We start from the raw sequence: 22,213 nt of genomic DNA on the forward strand, positions 1-22,213 counted from the left end.
GATGGCAGTACTGGTTAAGGCTACAGACTCTGGAACCAGGAAGTGACATCTGGTTCCTATAAGCTGTATGACCATGCGTGAACTATACAACCTCTCAAGACCTTGATGCTCACATCTGTTTTATAACATTAATAATGGCTTCTGATTCATAGTATTGCTGAAATGCCACGTACAGTGCATAGTGTATAGATATGAACTGCACAATAAATGTTAGCTCTTATATTTTTAATATATACAAAATGTTTGTTATGGCAATTTATTAAAGAAATATTAATTGAGCATCTGATCTATTCAAGGCACTGTTTTAGGAGTAGAGATAAAGCAGTTAATAAGAAAGAAATGCTCACTCTCCTGATCCTACATGTTCATACAGAAAGTATAGATATTATTACTACTATTTCTTTTAACTGTGTCCTCTGCTACATGCTATACCATAAAAGATAGAGGCTTGGTACTTCATTACTGTGCAACCTTAGTGTCTAGTGTTTTGAATAAATTCATCCAAATTTCATATGAATGAAAAAATTTTTTAAAAACCCACAAGATAAAGACCATGCTTTCAAAAATGTTTACATTTCAGAAGGAAGTGCAGACACTAACTAACTGGAATCAATTCAGGAATTAAAAAATTGTCAACTCACTTTCTGTCTTTTCCAGGGACACACATTTTAGAATGTGTGTGCTTTTTAGTTTATGAATATAAAATCAAATTCATAAGAAGGAAAAGAAATAAGCATGTTAATCACAGAAACTAATAGTCACTGTGATTGAAGATCATCTTGTAATTTTCTGGTAATAAGGGCAAGAACAAAAAACATGATGGGCTGACTAATACATCCTTTTCAATAGAAGGAAGTTTACTATTCTTCCAGAGAATCAGCTTGTCCCCTGGTGCCACCCACAATTATCATAGATTCATAGAGTTAGAACTAAACACTTTTAGCATCTATATACAGGTTCTTTCACACTATTTCCTGGGACAATTAGCAGTGGAATATTATAAGATGGATACAACCATTATCATCTGATAAAACCCACCCATTACAATAATGCTGATGATACAGAAGGTGATGATGCTGGTGGTGGTGTATTCATCATTTACTGAATGCTCACTCAGTGCCAACTCCTCCTCTATGTTCTTTGTATATTTTCTCATTTGATCCTTGCAACAATCCTGGGAGACAGTTGCTTTTACTACTTGCATTTAAAAGTTAGGAAACTGAGGCACAGGTGATTAGAAAACTTGCCAAAGTTCACACAGACAGAATACGACACCAGCAAAGTCACTCCACACCACCTGTGCTTTACTTTGCAATTAATTCATAGGCCCTCTCTTTTCGAGAGACCTTCAGAAAGCATGTGCAAAAATGTATTCCATATTGCAAATCAAAATAACCATATTCTCCCCAAATTTAAAACCATCAGACTTTAACAATTAATTTCCAGGCAATTTTTCTAGAATCCATTCTTGCTCCACAGTTCTTACTTAGAAAGTTAGATTTTCATTTACAGTTACTAGAAACTTTATAGTTAAAATTTTACAGTTATTAAAAAGTTAAGTTCCTAGATGTTAACAATTGCACTCCTGATTCTGAGGCCTTTCTCTCTTGACCAACTAACATTGTGTAAAAAAAGGAGAGTATGTTGCAAGGAATTTACTTCCTATTGTAACTGTCCTCCAGAAAGTTAATTGTGCTAATAAACCATTCTGGGTCTAATTAGGAGTTTGGTTAACCTCAGCTGACTGTACCCATGATGCTGAATCCATTCATTCCAGGAAACTGGTTCTAGCCAGGGTTGGTGAAAGGATCCCATGTGTGATGAGAAAAGCCTGCAGACGGCACAGGCAAGGGGAGTCACACCGCACACCCCTGCGGACACTCTAGGGAGAAATCAGTCAGAAATGGTGGGTTCAGCACTAAATTTAACTCAGGACAGGAAGTAGTTTCCATGCCAGCTGAATTTTTGTGCCTCTGTGCTGTGAATTTAGGAGGCTGAGTGATTATCTTCCCTCCTTTTTCTACTGAGAGCTAGGCGCCATCCATCACAGGTTTAATGTTAGCAACTTCAAATGACACTTCTGGGTTCCTGTCTCTTTGATCATGCAGGAAAGAGATTCTTAGAAAAGAAGCAAACATGGAATTGAAAGAAAATAGGATTTTAAAAAGACTACCATTAACCACAGCCCCTAATCATCTGACAAACAGTGAAAGCCACTTCTGAATTTTAGCATACGTTACAGACTGATTTGTGACTCCCCAAAATCACACATTGAAGGCCTAACCACCAGCATGATGATAAACAGGGAACTAATGAAAATCAAATGAATATAAGAGTGCAGTATTGGGGCTGTTGGACTAGTGGTCCTACCTGAAGAGACACCGAGAAGGCCCTCTTTCTCTGTCTGTACTCACAAGGCACACACAGGAGATGGCGGCCATCTGCCAGTCAAGGTAAGGAGCCTGCAGATGAACCTCACCTTGCTGGCACCTTGAATTTGGGTTTCTCAGCCTCCAGAATATGAGAAATGAATTTCTGTTTTTAAATCATCCATCCTCTGGTATTTTGTTACGGCAGCCCAAGCAGACTAATTACAGCATCCAAGCCCTTTCAAATCAAACTGTTAAATTAAACTTCATCTAAGAATTTGCTCTTTGTGAAACCTTCACATGAAAATTTGAACTCCAAAGTAAACTTTACTGACACTGTTATCAGGAGATCTTCATAGCATTGTGCAGAATGTGCCAACATGGACAAAAATCCAGAAAGGAGACATCGCAAAGAACACTGAAGCCCTCCCCACACTGCACACGCCAAATACGGATCTGAAGTCCACCATTAAAAATTTGGAAATTTTAAAATCTCTGGAAACCACAAATATGGCCGTGAGTTTGCAGTAAATTCATTTGGTGGCAAAACTTATCAAGAAAGAATGAAAAACAATTTATGGTACTTAAAAATCACACTTGGATCCATACATCTGTTGCATTTGGTTGGAAATAATTTTTTTTCTTTTTTCTCCTCCCTCTCCATCTGCCTTTCCATTGTTTCTTTTTACAAAAGTAAAAAGCAGTGACATTCCCACTCAGGTAAACATTCTTCTAGTATAGCATTCTGATGATAATCAAAACCCACTGTTCATGTCTATCCGATGACAGTGAAAATAGTCTAATGATAAGAATTGTAGAGGTTTTGTTATTCACATTAAAGAACTTAAACATTTGGAAGAATGCTTCAAACTGAGTAGGTTTTTTGTTTGGTTTTCTTTTCTACCTCATTTGGAACATAGAATTAAGTAAACTTAAAAATATATAAGCTTAATATTGAATAAAACAATATATCTTAAATCAATATACATTATATAAACTGACTTAAAATTCAACATTCAAAAAACTAAGATCATGGCATCCAGTCCCATTACTTCATGACAAATAGATGAGGAAACAATGGAAACAGTGATAGACTATTTTTTTGGGCTCCAAAATCACTGCAGATGGTAACTGAAGCAATGAAATTGAGACACTTGCTTCTTGAAAGAAAAGCTATGACAAACCTAGATAGCACACTAAAAAGCAGAGACATTACTTTACTGAAAAAGGTCTGTCTAGTAAAAGATATAATTTTTCTAGTAGTCATATTTGGATGTGAGAGTTATACCATAAAGAAGGCTGAGCACCAAAAAATTGATACTTTTGAACTGTGGTGTTGGAAGAGACTCATGAGAGTCTCCTGGACTGCAAGGAGATCCAAACAGTCAATTCTAAAGGAAATCAGTCCTGAATATTCATTGGAAGGACTGATGTTGAAGCTGAAGCTCCAATACTTTGGCCACCTTATGCTAATAGCCAACTCATTTTAAAAGAGTCTGATGCTACAAAAGATTGAGGGCAGGAGGAGAAGGGGACAACAGAGGATGAGATGATTGGATGGCATCACCAAATCAAAGGACGTGAGTTTGAGTAAACTTAGGAAATAGTGAAGGGCAGGGAAGACTGATGTGCTGCAGCTCACAGGGTTGCAAAGAGTCGGACACAACTGAGAAACTAAACAACAACAATCAATAAACAATGAGAAATTGTAGGAAAATATTTTCCCCTGATTTCCACTTTCTCATCTTTCTTTGGATGAAAAAGTAAAATAGAAATTCCCCTCATTAGCACTGCTATAGTTTTGTTAGCTTAGTTTTTGAAAAGTAAATTCTTACATCGAGTCACTTTGAGTCCTAAAATCCTTGGTGCCCTAATGCTCTCAGTTAGCTTCATCAAACATATTACCTGCAACTTGCATTCTCGGTCCAGCTCTGAATCCATTCCGTTCCCTGGCAAGGTGGTCCTGAGGTTAGTGTGCACAGGTGTACCAGCTCAGCCTGCTATAGCCATGTGCCCAGTTTTCCTGAGAAGTATAATCTCAGCCTTAAAAGCGATCTGGGAGAACCTCCTGTTTCCTTTGCCTCTGACTATGTCTGGTTTTCAAATCACCTGCAGCCTCTCTCCAGTGACCTAAACCTTTGCTGATCACCTCTACCCTCTCTACTTTAGAAATTCTTCCATCTTGAACCCAACTTTGCTCTTTTGCAAATTTAACTGAAAACACATTGTACGTTTTTCTGCTTCTCCCATGGACTTACCTTCTAGTTTAGACCTGTCTTCAGATTCACACTTTTAATTGCTCAATCACAAAGTAAATAACCCTTGGCTTTATTCTAGGTTTCAGACTCTCACCCTCATCAAATGCTTCCAGTTTCTCCGTCTGATCTGTGCTTCTGTTGCCCAATTTTGAATTCTAACAACCGATTTACTGTGGCTAATGCAGATCCATGTTCGAATTCAGGCTCTGACAAAAGCAACAAAGAGACTAAAGTTAACTTGGTTTTTTAAGCCACAGACATCAATTCCCCTTTATAAGCCATTAAGAGTTCACCCATAAAAATAGTAAAACATAATACCTAATCAGTTCAGTTCAGTTCACTCACTCAGTCGTGTCTGACTCTTTGTGACCCCATGGACTGCAGCACATCAGGCCTCCCTGTCCATCACCAACTCCTAGAGCTTCCTCAAACTCATGCTCGAGTCGGTGATACCATCCAATCATCTCATCCTCTGTCGTCCCCTTCTCCTCCTGCCTTCAATCTTTCCCAGTATCAGGGTCTTTTCCAATGAGTCAGTTCTTCACATCAGGTGGCCAAAGTATTGGAATTTCAGCTTCAACATCAATGAATATTCAGGACTGATTTCCTTTAAGATGGACTAGTTGGATCTCCTTGATGTCCAAGGGATTATCAAGAGTCTTCTCCAACCCCACAGTTCAAAAGCATAAATTCTTCGGTGCTCAGATTTCTTACAGTCTAAATCTCACATCCGTACATGACTACGGGAAAAACCATAACCTTGAGTAGACAGAACTTTATTGGCAAAGTAATGTCTCTACATTTTAATATGCTGTCTAGGTTGGTCATCGGAGAAGGCAATGGCACTCCATTCCAGTACTCTTGCCTGGAAAAATCCCATGGACAGAAGAGCCTAGTAGGCTTCAGTCCATGGGGTCGCTAAGAGTCGGACACGACTAAGTGACTTCACTTTCACTTTTCACTTTAATTCATTGGAGAAGGAAATGGCACTCCACTTCAGTACTCTTGCCTGGAGAATCCCAGGGACGGGGGAGTCTGGTGGGCTGCTGTCTATGGGGTCGCACAGAGTCGGACACGACTGAAGCGACTTAGCAGCAGCAGGTTGGTCATAGCTTTTCTTCCAAGGAGAAAGTGACTTTTAATTTCATGGCTGCAGTCACCATCTGCAGTGATTTTGGAACCCCCACAAATAAAGCCTGTCACTGTTTCCACGGTTTCCCCATGTATTTGCCATGAGGAGATGGGACCGGATGCCACGATTTTAGTTTTCTGAATGTTGAGTTTGAAGCCAACTTTTTCACTCTCCTCTTTCACTTTCATCAAGAGGGTCTTTAGTTTTCTTCACTTTCTGCCATAATGGTGGTGTCATCTGCATATCTGAAGTTATTGATATTTCTTCCAGCAATCTTGATCCAGATTCCAGCTTGTGCTTCATCCAGCCCAGTGTTTCTTATGATGTACTCTGCATAGTTAAATAGCAGGGTGACAATATACAGCCTTAACTTACTCCTTTCCTAATCTGGAACAAGTCTGTTTTTCCATGTCCAGTTCTAACTGTTGCTTCTTAACATGAATACAGATTTCTCAGAAGGCAGGGAAGGTGGTCTGGTATTCCCATCACTTTAAGAATTTTCCACAGTTTGTTGTGAACCACACACTCAAAGGCTTTGGTTGTAGTCAATAAAGCAGAAGTTGATGCTTTTCTGAAATTCTCTTGCTTTTTTGATGTTGGCAATTTGATCTCTGGTTCCTCTGCGTTTTCTAAATCCAGCTTGAACATCTGGGAAATTCACGGTTCATGTACTGTTGAATCCTGGCATGGAGAATTTTGAGCATTACTTTGCTAGTGTGTGAGATGAGTGCAACTGTGTGGTAGTTTGAACATTCTTTGGCATTGCCTTTCTTTGGGATTGGAATGAAAACTGACCTTTTCCAGTCCTGTGGCCACTGCTGAGTTTTCCAAATCTGCTGGCATATTGAGTGCAGCACTTTCATAGCATCATCTTTTAGGATTTGAAATAGCTTTCCTGGAATTCCATCACCTCCACTAGCTTTGTTCATAGTGATGCTTCCTAAGGCCCACTTGACTTTGCATTGCAGGACGTCTGGCTCTAGGTGAGTGATCACACCATCATGGTTATCTGGGTCATGAAGATCTTTTTTTGTATAGTTCTGTGTATTCTTGCCACCTCTTCTTATTATCTTCTGCTTCTGTTAGGCCCATACAATTTCTGTTCTTTATTGTGCCCATCTTTGCATGAAATGTTCCCTTGGTATCTCTAATTTTCTTCAACATATCTCTAGTCTTTCCTATTCTACTATTTTCCTCTATTTCTTTGCATTTATCACTGAGGAAAGCTTTCTTATCTCTCCTTGCTGTTCTTTGGAACTCTGCATTCAGATGGGTATATCTTTCCTTCTCTCCTTTGCTATTAGCTTATTTTCTCAGATGTTTGTAAGGCCTCCTCAGACAAACATTTTGCCTTTTTCCATTTCTTTTTCTTGGCGATGGTCTTGATCACTGCCTCCTATACAATGTTGAACCTACATCCATAGTTCTTCAGGTACTCTGTCTACCAGATCTAAACCTTTGAATCTATTTGTCACTTCTATCTGAATGGTCTAGTGATTTTCCCTCCTTTCTTCAATTTAAGTCTGAATTTGGCAAAAACTGTTCATGATCTGAGCCACAGTCAGCTCCTGGTCTTGTTTTTGCTAACTGCATAGAGCTTCTCTATCTTTGGCTCAAATAATATAATCAATCTGATTTTTGTACTGACCATTTGGCAATGTCCATGTGTAGAGTCATCTCTTGTGTTCTTGAGAGAGGGTGTTTGCTATGACCAGTGCATTCTCTTGGCAAAACTCTGTTAGCCTTTGACTTGCTTTGTTTTGTACTCCAAGGCCAAATTTCCCTATTACTCCAGGTAGCTCTTGAGTTCCTACTTTTACATTCCAGTCCCCTATAACAAAAAGGATATCTTTTTTTAGGTGTTTATTCTAAAAGGTCTTGTAGGGCTTCATAGAACCGTTGAAGTTCAGCTTCTTCAGCATTACTGGTTGGGCCATAGACTTGGATTACTGTGATATTGAATGGTTTGCCTTGCAAATGAATAGAGATCTTGTGTTGTTTTTGAGACTGCATCCAAGTACTGCATTTAGGACTCTTTTGTTGAATATGATGGCTATTCCATTTCTTCTATGTGTTTCTTGCCCACAGTAGTAGATATAATGGCTATCTGAGTTTAACTTCACCCATTCCAGTCCATTTAGTATTTATTATCTAACAATCACAGGTTAAGAGGATTAGAGAGTAGAGGTTAAAAGGACTGTAGAAGAGATCCTCCCATTTTTAGTGTTCCTTCCTTTTACTCTAAAGAGGATCATTTAAAAATCTTCCTAACTGAGATACATTGATGTTTGTCAGAGGTTTTACATTTTTCTGATCATCCCTCTCAGTCAAAATGCACATCATCATCAGTACACTGATACGTATAGATATATATGTACGTGAAACATACACAAATTAGCCCTTAACCTTATTAGCTGTGTTACACTGTGTTGTTTTCTACTATATTATACTCCATTGTATTCTATTTCATTTTTAAAGACAACCCTCACAATTGATTTCATAACCCACAGATAGGTCAGGATCTGAAAATCCCTGACAGATAACCTCATTGTATGACCTTAGAGATGGATGGATGAAATCTATGATGCTACTTCCGAAAAGCTATAGGAAGTCTTCATACCTTGAGCTGTTTTGTGTAGTTATTAAAGAGTTTAGAAAATTTTAAAAAATCCAAGAGAGTTGTCCCTCCTCTGGAAATTAAAATTGAATGAGTAAGTAACTGGGTAGCTACTCGATGTTCCTAGCAAACTCCTAAAATGTTGAAGACAAGCAAGAAGGTATATCCAGACATCTCCTATCTGAAGCATGTTCCCAGGTCAGAGGAGGAAAGGACACAAATGAGTAAAGTTGTTTACAACTTTGATCCACAGATAATGCTTGTATAGACACGGAACTCCTCTTTTCTTACTGGGTGTCATGTCCTGGAGGCTTTTATGAATGTTTCTCTTTTAGGAGCCACTGATGGCTGAATTAAAAATCTAACCCACAGTACACAAATTCTTTATCAATTGCCATGGCACAGAATGAAAACTTTTTCCACTTTAATTCTAATATTTTTGAGAACTGTTTGACAAAGATACCAAGCAAAATTCTAGATAGAAGTCAAAGAAGCTCCTAACTTCTGACACACTCCTATTCTCCATCATTTCTCAAAGACAATATGGATCGCCTGAGTCTGCAATCACCCCTTCACTAAGATTTCTGAACTCATCTTTAATATTTAATGTGTCACACTTCCCTCTTCATAATGCTTAGTATGTCTTTGCAGTTTAAGTGTTTTGGGAGGATACAGAATACAAACCAGAGGTTAATAATCCCACTGCCCATTCTACTGACACTACACATTTCTTTACTGTGCAATTTCTTTCTTTTTAAAAAAAAATTAAACATAGTCATAAAAACCTTTACCATTGACCTCAGATTTACTTTTTGAGACTCAGGCTATGAAAGCTTCAGCTGAGTATGTCCATCTGGGCCCACCTCTGGTCTTATCTCCCTGCCTCAGTTTTATTTCAAACAGTTTTTTTTTTTTTTTTCCTTTTTTTGGAACCTGTTGCTTTTTTTTGCCACTAATTTTTTTTTTTTTAATTTAAGGATAATTGCTTTACAGAACTGTGATTTTCTGTCATATATTAACAAAAATCAACAAGAATTTCTTTGGATAAATGTCTTTTTTTAGGTCTTTTCCCCACTTTTTGATTGGGCTGTTTTTTTCTTCTTTTGGAACTTGTTGCTTTTTGTTTTTCCACTAATTGTTTTTTTTAACTGAAGGATAATTACTTTACAGAATTCTGTGATTTTCTGTAACAAATCAACAAGAATCAGTATGTCTTCTTTAGAGAAATGTCTTTTTTTAGGTCTTTTCCCCACTTTTTGATTGGGCTGTTGTTTTTTTTTTTTTTTTTTTTTTTCTCGTATTGAGTTGTATGAGCTGTTTGTATATTCTGGAAATTAATTCTTTGTAAGTTGTTTCATTTGCTATTATTTTCTCCCATTCTGAGGGTTGTCTTTTCACCTTGTTTGCAATTTCCTTTGCTGTGCAAAAGCTTTTAAATTTAATTAGGTCCCACTAGTTTATTTTTGTTTTTATTTCCATTACTCTAGGAGGTGGGGCATAGAGGATCTTGCTTTGATTTATGTCATCGAGTTTTCTGCCTATTCAAACAGTTTTTAAACACTTCCCTCTTCAGACAGCTCTCTGTGAATCCCTCACTCCTCAAGCTCCATCTGACCCCCATCCCCCTTTATTCTCTAACTCAGTGAAGATCAATTTTGATTAGCGAATCAAATTTCAAGGTGCTCAGATGCCAGGTTTCCTTTTAGACCCTCTAGTTGGGGGAACAGAGTAGACTTTCATCTTTCATGAGTCTACACTGGGAATCTGGGTGTATCCATGTTCCTGGTCTTTATTATTCTCTTGTGATAATAATCTTTTTTTCCACTTTGGGCACTTTCTCATTCTCATTATTTTCCTCTGTGTTCTGAATATCTCAGCCTATATGACAGTCTGAAGCTTAGAACTGTAAATGGGCTTACATTTAAATTCCATTTTCCTTGTCATTTCTTTTTTGAGCTTCAAATTTGGTGTGTGTGTGTGTATGTGTGTGTATAAATACACAAGCATGTGTGTGTACAAAGGAAACTAGTTAAATTCTTTGGTTTTCATGAATGGAGTGAAAATCAAATTGCACAGATTTCCTATTTTCTTAAATACCACTGGAAAGAAATAGACCTCTTCCTGCCTTAGTGTTATGATTTATTTTAAGCCTTGTCCAGAAACTACTGAAAGTTAAAGAAGCGCATAGCTCATGGCCTTGGTCCCCAGTGAAGAATGACCTCTGTGCTGTGTTTCATTTTCTCCAATCATCCTTCCACATTTCAGGGAAAGAAATCACATTGTCACCAAGCCTCTTGCTTTTCCAGACAGAGAAGAAGCAGTACTTTCCATGGTCTTTTCAACTTTGCATAAAAGCAGGATCTGCTGACAGTGGTGCCAGAAAAGTGTCACCATGAAATTCAAAGTGAAAGAGGGATGAGCTTAAGCAGGTTTCCCCACTGCTTGCTGGAAGATACCAGAAAAATGAGAAGGAAGTTTAAAAACAGCACAGTAGGGCTCTCTCTTGAAAAACTTGCAAAAACTTTTTTTTTCTAAACTTGTGTAGTGTAGACATAACACACCAGCTGAGTGGAATGGAGAGTCTAGAAATTAAGGGCTCAGCTCTTCTGGACATAACTGCTGATGGTGTGTAAGACTTTTGCATACATTGCCTAGCAGCTTTATCCTTCCATTTCAGAGGCAAAGGATATGCAATGATGTTTCAAGGATGAAGATGAGATTTCTTTAAAAAATGAAAAAGAAAAAGGGATCAGTTCCAGATAAGTGACAGATGTATTTCCTTCTAGACCTTTGCATTCAGAGTGTGGTCCATGGCATCACCTGGGAACTTGTTAGAGATACAGAATCTCAGGTCTAGCCTAGACTTGTGGAAGCAGAAGGACCTTTTAAAAGGCTCTCCAGGGGATCTGGATGCACTTTGTAGCTTGAGTAGCCAGATACACTTTGTAGTTGTCCTAACTGACTAGATTGGGTCTCTCTGAGTGTTGGTAAGTATAGGGGTGGAAGAGTTCTGCTAAACTAAACCATCTGTGCTTAACTCAGACTATTAAAAATGATAGTGGTGAAGCTGGAAGACAGCCTAGAGGATTAATGTATTCTTACCATAAAAATATTCAGAAATTCAGGTACGAGGAGAGAGTCAAAAGGGAGATTTGGTCTTATATCAAATACTGTTTTTCCTAAAACATTCTACAAATGCTAAAAAGAGCCCCCCTCCACCTCTTGTATTAAAACGATGCTGTCACAGTGAAAATCAGAGAAATTAAGTTCATCTCAACAAAATAATAAATGTGCTATTGAACATACCTTGTTGTCTTTCAAACATAAGTGTGTTATCTGAGCTCCGTGGAAATATATGTTTGAGTTCCTGTTCTTTGACTCAAACATAGATCTTCACAACATATTCTGCCGTGTTGTAAAATCTTGCCTCTGGCAGCTTATCTCATAACTCATAGCTGTGGAAGCAACTCCACGCTCATTACTCTGTTTGGTCGGTGTTTTGAGAGTAGGGGGATAAACCGCAGGCCGAGCAGGGTCAATAAGAAAATTGCAAGCTATAAGGAGTGTGTCTAATTCCTGGATTGTGGGGTGACCCCTCTGTCCTCCCAGAATCTTAGTAAAACACTAAACCTTTCTTTGTAAATCCTGGGTCTCAAGCTCTTGGGCCTGTGGTCTACATTTTCAAATTCAATTCATATACGTTCATTATATATTGATTGTGCTTATGATGTACAAAGCACTTTGGGAAGTTTCTAAAAGGTACACAGAGGAATGACCCTTGGAGTCTGAAGCCAGGTGCAGAGATTAATGGAAATATAGCACTTGCCGAATTTGAAGGTCAAAACTTTTCTGTTGTTAGCTTGGCTTTACTGCCAATCATAATATAAACCACCTAATCTTAGATGACGTATTATCCTAAAGGGAAAAAGGTAAATCTAGCATAACTAGATGCTATAATGAACGTCTTGGCTAAGCTTCTGTGTATTCTGAAAAGCAGAATTTTTTGTTTCTCTGAGACAAATAAAATCTTATTCTAAATATTGATAAACAAAATTTCTTCAGATTCTGGAATGAGCTACTACCACTGGAGATTCAGGGCCTAGCAATGGCATTTCCCTCAACCTGAAATGCTCATTTCTTGGCTTTTCCAAATGTTTCCTCTTTCATTAATGATGCTTTCTTAATCCCATCAAAACAGACTCCTCAGCTTCAGGAAGCTGTTATCACTAAGTACATGTGATAGGTCCATAATAATTTATTCACTATCGAAGAAAATGAGATTACATCTCAGAATTAACTTCTTTAAGAACTGGTTTGGTTTAAACTTTATTCACATATTCATTCATTCAATATGTCATTTAGCATCTACTATGTGTCAGGCATTGTTCCGTGGTGAGTTGTGGTGACAGGGGATGGGGGTGGTAGGTACAGCAATGAACAGTACAGATTGGTTCATTATATCTTGAGGCTCATGGACTAGCTGGGTGCATGCCTGACAATAAACATGCAAAAAATTTCACAAAAAGATCATTTTAAACAGTGCAAAGTGCGGTTAAGAAAATAAAACTGGCGAAGATGAGAGAAATGGTAGTTATAGTAGCTACTTTATTTGAGCCATTTTACTTACCTAACATATATAACCTTTGCTATGTGCTAGGATTACTCTTTGGAGAAGGCAATGGCACCCCATTCCGGTACTCTTGCCTGGCAAATCCCATGCACGGAGGAGCCTGGTGGGCTGCACTCCATGGGTCGCGAAGAGTCGGACACGACTGAGCGACTTCCCTTTCACGTTTCACTTTCATGCATTGGAGAAGGAAATGGCAACCCACCCCAGTGTTCTTGCTTGGAGAATCCCAGGGATGGAGGAGTCTGGTGGGCTGCCATCTATGGGGTTGCACAGAGTCGGACACGACTGAAGTGACTTAGCAGGATTATTCTTGCTCCTTGGAAGAAAAGTTATAACAAACCTAGAGAGTGTATTAAAAAGCATAGATATCACTTTACCAACAAAGGTCCATATAGTCAAAGCTATAGTTTTTCCAGTAGTCATATATGGATGTGAGAGCTGGACCATAAAGAAAGCTGAGCACCAAAGAATTGATGCTTGCAAATTGTGGTGCTGGAGAAGATTCCTGAGAGTCCCTTGGGCAACAAGGAGATCAAACCAGTCAACCCTAAAGGAAATCAACCCTGAATTGGAATTCATTGGAAGGACTGATGCTGAAGTGGAAACTCTAATACTTCGGCCACCTAACGCAAAGAGACAATTCACTGGAAAAGACCCTTATGATGGACAAGACTGACGGCAAGAGGAGACGGGGTGACAGAGGATGAGATAGTTGGATGGCATCACTGATTCACTGGACATGAGTGTGAACAAACTCAGGGAGATAGTGAAGGACAGGGAAGCCTGACATACTGGAGTTCATGGGATGGCAGACCGTTGGACACACCTTGGCCACTGAGTAACAACAACAAGGACTACTCTAAGTTCTTTAAAAATATTAAATCATTCATTCTTGAAAATATGACTACCAAAAAATACATTTATCACTGCCGTTTTATACATGAACTCTAACCCCTAGGCATGGCTTCCCTGGAGATCTGGCACCCCACTTGGCCTGCCTATAACATTAACATAAACCAGCCTACACAGCCCATGTGGCTATGCCTTGCAATGAAATACTTGCCCTATACCGAGTAAAGGGTATTACCAAATGCACATTTTCAAGGGAAAATGCATTGCTGCATCTAATATCAACTGTATTTAAATTTCATAAGATAAAATCTTTTACTTTTTTTATTGAAGAGTAATTAAAATTTAATAAAATATATAGGTCTTAAGTGGAAAAAAGTTACCAAATCTGACAAATACATATACCCATGGAACATCTATCAAGATACCATTTCCATCAGCCAAGAAGAGTCCATTCTGTCCTGTCTCAATCAACTGTATCCATTTTAGTTGCTTCTGTTGATGTTTTGCATCCAAACAGTGTTTAGATTTCTCATCAATGTTTCACCTGCCAGTACAAGCCAATAGTCATATTTGAAAGTTACAATATCCATTGCAATTTTCAAAAGCAAGCTGAAATTCTGTATTTCTTGCCCTTTTGTGTGCATATCAGTCAGTTCAGTTGCTCAGTCATGTCCAGCTCTTTACGAGCCCATGGACAGCAGCACGCCAGGCATCTCTGTCCATCACCAACTCCCGGAGTTTACTCAAACTCATGTCCATAGAGTCGGTGAGGCCATCCAACCATCTCATCCTCTGTCATCTCTTTCTCCTGCCTTCAATCTTTCCCAGCATCATGGTCCTTTCCAATGAGTCAGTTCTTCACATCAGGTGGCCAAAGTATTGGAGTTTCAGCTTCAGCATCATTCCTTCCAATTAATATTCAGGACTTATTTCCTTTAGGATGGACTGGTTGGATCTCCTTGAAGTCCAAGGGACTCTCAAGAGCCTTCTACAACACCACAGTTTAAAAGCATCAATTCTTCGGCCCTCAGCTTTCTTTATAGTCCAACTCTCACATGCACACATAACTCCTGGAAAAACCATAGCTTTGACTAGATGGACAAAGTAATGTCTCTGCTTTTTAATATGCTGTCTAGGTTGGTCATAGCTTTTCTTCCAAGGGGCAAGAGTCTTTTAATTTCATGGCTGCCGTCACCACCTGCACTGGTTTTGGGACCCACCCCCCCAAAATAAAGTCTGTCACTGTTTTCATTGTTTCCCCATCTATTTGCCATGAGGTGATGGGACCAGATGCCATGACCTTAGTTTTCTGAATGCTCAGTTTGAAGCCAACATTTTCACTTTCCTTTCACTTTTGTCAAAAGACTCTTTAGTTCTTCACTTCCTCCCATAAGGGTGGTGTTATCTTCATGTCTGAGGTTATTAATATTTCTCCCAGCAATCTTGATTACAGTATGAGCTATATCCAGCCTGGCATTCTGCACAATAATCTGCATATAAGTTAAATAAGCAGGGTGATAATATGCAACCTTGAGGTACTCCTTTTCTGATTTGGAAACAGTCTGTTGTTCCATGTCCAATTTTAACTGTTCGTGCCTAACCTGCATACAGATTTATCAGAAGGCAGGGAAGGTGGTCTGGTATGCCTATCTCTTCAAGAATTTTCCACAGTTTGTTGTGATTCACACAGTCAAGGGCTCTGGTGTAGTCAATAAATCAGAAGTAGATGTTTTACTGGAACACTGTTGCTTTTACGATGATCTAACAAATGTTGGCAATTTGATCTCTGGTTCCTCTGCCTTTTCTAAATTCAGCGTGAACATCTGGAAGTTCACGGTTCATGTACTGTTGAAGCCTGGCTTGGAGAATTTTGAGTATTACTTTGCTAGCATAGGAGATGAGTGCAATTGTGGGGTAATGTGAACATTCTTTGGCATTGCCTTTCTTTGGGATTGGAATGAAAACTGACCTTTTCCAGTCCTATGGCCATTACTGAGTTTTCCAAATTTGCTGGCATACTGAGTGCAGCATTTTCACAGCATCTTCTTTCAGGATTTAAAATAGCTCTGCTGGAATTCACCTCCACTAGCTTTGTTCATAGTGATGCTTCCATTTGACTTCACATTCCAGGATGTCTGGCTCTAAGTGAGTGATCATACCATCGTGGTTATCTAGGTCATGAAGATCTTTTTTGTATAGTTCTTCTGTGTACTCTTGCCATCTCTTCTTAATATCTTCTGCTTCTGTTAGGTCAGTACTAATTCTGTACTTTATTGTGCTCATCTTTGCATGAAATGGTCCCTTGGTATCTCTAATTTTCTTGAAGAGATCTCTAGTCTTTCCCATTCTATTGTTTTCCTCTATTTCTTTGTACTGATTACTGAGGAAGGCTTTCTTATCTCTCCTTGCTGTTCTTCGGAACTCTGTATTTAAATGAAAATATCTTTCCTTTTTTCCTCTGCCTTTCATGTCTTTTCTTTTCTCAGCTCTTTGTAAGGCTGCCTCAGACAGCCATTTTGCCTTTTTTGAATTTCTTTTTTGTGGGGATGGTCTTGTTCACTGCCTCCTGTACAATGTCACAAACCTCCGTCCATAGTTCTTTAGGCACTCTATCAGATCTAAACCCTTGAATCTATTTGTCACTTCCACTGTATATTCGTAAGGGATTTGATTTAGGTCATACCTGAATGGTCAAGTGGTTTTCCCTACTTTCTTCAATTTAAGTCTGGATTTGGCAAAAAGGTGTTCATGATCTGAGCCACAGTCAGCTCCTGGTCTTGTTTTTGCTGATGGTATAGAGCTTTTCCATCTTTGGGTGCAAAGAATATAATCAGTCTGATTTTGGTATTGACCATCTGGTGATGTTCATGTGAAGAGTCTTCTCCTGTGTTGTTGGAAGAGGGTGTTTGCAATGACCAGTGTGTTCTCTTGGCAAAACTCTGTTAGCCTTTGACTTTGAATTTTGTACTCCCAGGTCAAATTTGCCTGTTACTCCAGTAACTCTTGACTTCCTACTTTTGCATTCCAGTCCCCTATAATGAAAAGGACATCTTTTTTGTGTGTTAGTTCTAGAAGGTCTTGTAGGTCTTCATAGAACCATTCAACTTCAGCTTCTTCAGCATTATTGGTTGGGGCATAAACTTGTATTACTGTGATATTGAATTGCTTGCCTTGAAAACGAACAGAGATGTTTCTGTCGTTTTTGAGATTGCACCCAAGTACGGCATTTTCGAGTATTTTCTTTACTATGATGGTTATTTCATTTCTCTTGAGGGATTCTTGCCCATAGTTGTAGATATAATGGTCATCTGATTTTAATTCATCTGTTCCAGTCCATTTTATTTCACTGACTCCTAAAGTGTCAATGTTCAGTCTTGCCATCTCCTAAGTAGATTCATGGACCTAACTTTCTTGGTTCCTAGGCAATATTGCTCTTTACAGCATTGGACTTTACCTCCATCATGAGTCACATCCACAACTGGGCATTGTTTTTGCTTTGGCTCCGTCTCTTCATTCTTTCTGGTGTTATTTCTCTACTCGTCTCCCTTAACGTATTGGGCACCTACCTACCTGGGAAATTCATCTTTCAGTGTCATATCTTTTTGCTGTTTCATAATATTCATATGCATATCTTCTTCAGAAGTGTTAGTTGCACTTTGATTTTGGTTCAATACCTCTGTTTCCATAACTCCACCTGCTGACACGGTGCTTGGGCAAAGGCTTGGGCTCCATTGTCCTCTGTAATCTAGACTCTCATCATGCACAGCCCACTGATTATGGAGCAGGTCTCTGAAGATGTGTCCTACCATCCTAAAATCTAGAGAGAAGGTACATACAGATACTATTTGGGTTCCACACCTTCCCTGAAGTTCCCAAACTATTTAAAATCTGCACAGGAGGTATTTTCTCAGCAGATCTCTAACTCATGGAAGTTCAGTTCAGTTCAGTCACTCAGTCATGTCCGACTCTCTGCAACCCCATGAACCAAAGCACGCCAGGCCTCCCTGTCCATTACCAATGGCTGGAATCTACCCAAACCCATGTGCATTGAGTCGGTGATGCCATCCAACCATCTCATCCTCTGTCATCCCCTTCTCCTCCTGCCCTCAATCTTTCCCAGCATCAAGGTCTTTTCAAATGAGTCTTTTTGTATCAGGTGGCCAAAGTATTGGAGTTTCAGCTTCAACATCAGTCCTTCCAATGAATATTCAGGACTGATCTCCTTTAGGATGGACTGGTTGGATCTCCTTGCGGTCCAAGTGACTCTCAAGAGTCTTCTCCAACACCACAGTTCAAAAGTATCAATTCTTCGGTGCTCAGCTTTCTCTATAGTCCAACTCTCACATCCATACATGACCACTGGAAAAACCATAGCCTTGACTAGACAGACTTTCATTGACAAAGTAATGTCTCTGCTTTTTAATATGCTGTCTAGGTTGGTCATAACTTTCCTTCCAAGGAGTAAGTGGCTTTTAATTTATTGGCTGTAATCACAATCTGCAGTGATTTTAGAGCCCTCAAAAATAAAGTCAGCCACTGTTTCCCCATCTATTTGTCATGAAGTGATGGGACCGGATGCCATGCTCATGGAAGTGAAGGTGGTAAATCAGGATGAAAATAGGCCTGTGCTTCTCAATCTTGAATGTGCCTATGGACTATCGGAGGATCTTGTTAAAATGCAAATTATCATTCAGCAGGTATGGGGCTGGGCCTGTGTCTGAATTTCTACAAAGTTCTGGGTGATGCTGCTGCTAGTAGCCCAAAGACCACAAGTTGAGTACTCAGGACAAATTTAAGGTCAGATTAAATAAACATTTACTGATGTGCCAAAGTTCTAGGGCATTAAAGGGACTCTGCTAAAATAAATTTAGGGGTTATTGGGTTAAATTTAAAATGGTTTCTTTAAGATAGGACTCATAGAACCCAAAACAGGCTAATGCAAATTGTTACTTATGGTATATGAAATTTTCCATGTTTATTAGATCAAGGAGCCCTTTTTTTGAAGAGCATCAGATAGGTCCACTGCCTATCCAGTAGGGTGAAGGGACCCTGTAGATCCTTCTGAACCTAAACTTCTAGTATTTCTAAGGAAGCTCTCTCAAGCATTTGATTATCTTGACAAAGTAAATAAAACACAAAACTTCCCATTGTTTCATATTCCTTATTTCTTTTTCTACCTTTTTGAAGTCATAGAGTCCATGAACTTTCAGGGCCAGAAGGCTAAGATTCTACATTATTGGCAACTTAATGCCTAAAAACAAAGAAAAGTGGGTAGCTAGAAAGCTGTGTACGATGTAACCTATGAAAGTAAATTATTGGCATCAATGAGCTTCACAAATAATGGTTAGCTTATAGGATTCATTTTTCCCACATTGTAACAACGCTGTTCATTCCTCTCACTAGCTTAACTGGGAAACTCAGTACTCTGTCATTCCTCTAAATAGTGACTTTCCCTCAGTATGCCTCTTACTTGGGACATGATATTTGTCTGACAGCTGAGTTTTTAAATTTCTTTTAGAGTGTCAAACTGGTCTATCTTATTGAGGTATTTAAAACACAAACAGACTTTAAAAATATACACTTCTAGTAAGCTTAAGAAATTCAGAATGGTGATGGCAAATTTCTCTTTCTGACTGGAATCTTTCCATTACTCTCACAGACACACTTGGATTTCTGAAGTACAGCCTTGCATTGTCTTATGACAGTATCGTTTTAGCTACCCAGGTGCACTGATTTAATGTACAGGCTTTCAAAATTGTGTTTACTGAAAGTGAAAGTGAAGTGAAAGTGAAGTTGCTCAGTCGTGTCTGGCTCTTTGCGACCCCATGGACTGTAGCCTACCAGGCTCCTCAGTCCATGGAATTTTCCAGGCAAGATTACTGGAGTGGGTTGCCATTTCCTTCTCCAGGGGATCTTCCCAACCCAGGGATTGAATCCGGTCTCCCGCATTGCAGGCAGACACTTTACCATCTGAGCCAGCAGGGAAGCAGTATTTACTGAAGATAACATTAAAAACATCACTAAAGCTATTCAGTAAACTCTGGTTACTCTAAGATTTCACATTTATATTTCAAATACTCCCAAACAAACCTGGAGGAGGGGGTCAAAGAATATTTAAACATTATAAACTGGAGTCATGCCCTCTGCAAGGATCAGGGGCAGGAACAGGACATGCAGACCAGTGGCAGTGACGGCCCAATACCTGCAACTCGGCTCTGCTCACTTGTTCTCATTGAGCTAATTCAGGAACCTCTCTCATTTTCATTATTATCCATAAGGTAGATGTTATTACCCATTCTTTACAGGCAAGGAAATGAAGGGCATTTTCTGTTATGAAAATGTATATTTATAAGTGTCTTAGCGGTATCCTCAGAGCTGTCAAGAGTCAGCTCCATTAATCAGAATTACTGCTGTGACCTTATTAAATAATGGAACTTTGACAGGCTCATTTCTAATATGCAAATACATTCATAATAATTTCAGATACAAACTGATGCTCACATAGATGCCCAAGGCCTACAAATCAAAGACAATGACAAACCTACCACAGTGTTAAGAGAATAGTTATCTCAGAATTTTCAAACATTATAAGCAAACTGGATACATAAATATCTGAGTTACAAATAAACTGTACTTTTGAGCAAATAGTCCAATTTCCTGCTATTACTTCCCTGTGAAATTATCCTAACAATCACAAACATTTTTGGATGGTTTTTATAAGGTAAGCACTGTCCCAGGCCTATTTAAGTCACATTTCTGAAAATATAAGCTTACTTAGTAAAAAGATGTTTCCCGTGACAAACACAAAAGCCACAGAAAGGTGTTACAAAAGCACCAACAGGCTCATGAAAAGGTACTCAAGATCACTATTGGAGAAACACACTTCAAAACTACAATGAGGTATCACCTCACACTGGTCAGAATGGCCATCATTGAAAAGTTTACAAACAATAAATGCTGGTAAGGGTGTGAAACGAAGGGAAACTTCTTACCCTGCTGGTGGGAATATAAATTGAGGAAACTACTGTGGGAAGCAGTATTGATATTCCTTAAACAGCTGAAATAGGGTTATCATTTCATATGTTATGAGTTATCATATGATCCAGCAATCTCACTCCTGGCATATATGTGGAAAAGACGGAAAATCCAATTTGAAAAGATACATGCATCCCAACATCATAGCAGCATTATTTACAATAGCCAAGACAAGGAAGCGACCTAAATGTGCAACAAGAGAGGAATGGATAAAGAAGATGTAGACATATACAATGAAATACTGTGCTGTGCTGTGCTTAGTTGCTCAGTCATGTCTGACTCTTTGTCACCCCATGGACTATAGCCTGCTAGGCTCCTCTGTCCATGGAGATTCTCCAGGCAAGAATACTAGCATGGGTTGCCATGCCCTCCTCCAGGGGATCTTCCCACCCCAAGGATCTAACCCAGGTCTCCTGCCTGCACTGCAGGCAGATTCTTTACCACCTGAGCTACCAGGGAAGCCCACAATGGAATATTATTCAGCCATGAAAAGAATGAAATAGTGCCATTTGCAGCTACATAGACGAACCTATTTAACATCATATTCAACTTATATGCAGAGTACATCATGAGAAATGCCAGACTGGATGAAACAAAAGCTGGAATCAAGATTGCTGGGAGAAATATCAATAATCTCAGATATGCAGATGGCACCACCCTTATGGCAGAAAGTGAAAAACTAGAGTCTCTTAATGAAAGTGAAAGAGGAGAGTGAAAAAGTTGGCTAAAAATTTCAGAAAACTAAGATCATGGCATTTGGTCCCATCACTTCATGGCAAATAGAAGGGGAAACAGTGGAAACAGTGACAGACTTTATTTTGGGGGGCTCCAAAATCACTGCAGATGGTGACTGCAGCCATGAAATTAAAAGATGCTTGCTACTTAGAAGAAAAGTTATGACCAGCCTGCTTCTGCTGCTAAGTTACTTCAGTCATGTCCGACTCTGTGCAACCCCATAGACGGCAGCCCACCAGGCTCCCCCGTCCCTGGGATTCTCCAGGCAAGAACACTGGAGTGGGTTTCCATTTCCTTCTCCAATGCATGAAAGTGAAAAGTGAAAAGTGAATGTGAAGACGCACAGTCATATCCAACTTTTAGAGACCCCGTGGACTGCAGCCAACCAGGCCCCTCTGTCCATGAGATTTTCCAGGCAAAAGTACTGGAGTGGGGTGCCACTGCCTTCTCCGTATGACCAGCCTAGACAGCTTATTAAAAAGCAGAGATATACTTTGATAACAAAGTCTAGTCAAAGCTATGGTTTTACCAGTAGTCATGTATGGATGTGAGAGTTGGACTATAAAGAAAGCTGAGCACCGAAGA

The 22,213-nt window shown here is 39.2% G+C and overlaps 1 protein-coding gene and 1 long non-coding RNA gene across 2 annotated transcripts in view; one reads left to right on the top strand and one right to left on the bottom strand.

The window, feature by feature from the left end:
* The window catches only part of LOC104984485, a 2,979-nt gene extending 2,085 nt beyond the window's left edge, over positions 1-894 (top strand). Inside the window, exon 2 of the long non-coding RNA XR_824754.1 lies at positions 20-894. This is a non-coding gene — a long non-coding RNA (uncharacterized LOC104984485). The remainder of the gene's footprint in view (positions 1-19) is intronic.
* PLCB1 (phospholipase C, beta 1 (phosphoinositide-specific)) overlaps positions 1-22,213 on the bottom strand; it is an 833,798-nt gene that overhangs the window by 506,589 nt on the left and 304,996 nt on the right. The window lies entirely within an intron of this gene.

This window comes from Bison bison, unplaced genomic scaffold, assembly GCF_000754665.1.
Source record: "Bison bison bison isolate TAMUID 2011002044 unplaced genomic scaffold, Bison_UMD1.0 scf7180017864030, whole genome shotgun sequence".
NCBI lineage: Eukaryota > Metazoa > Chordata > Mammalia > Artiodactyla > Bovidae > Bison > Bison bison.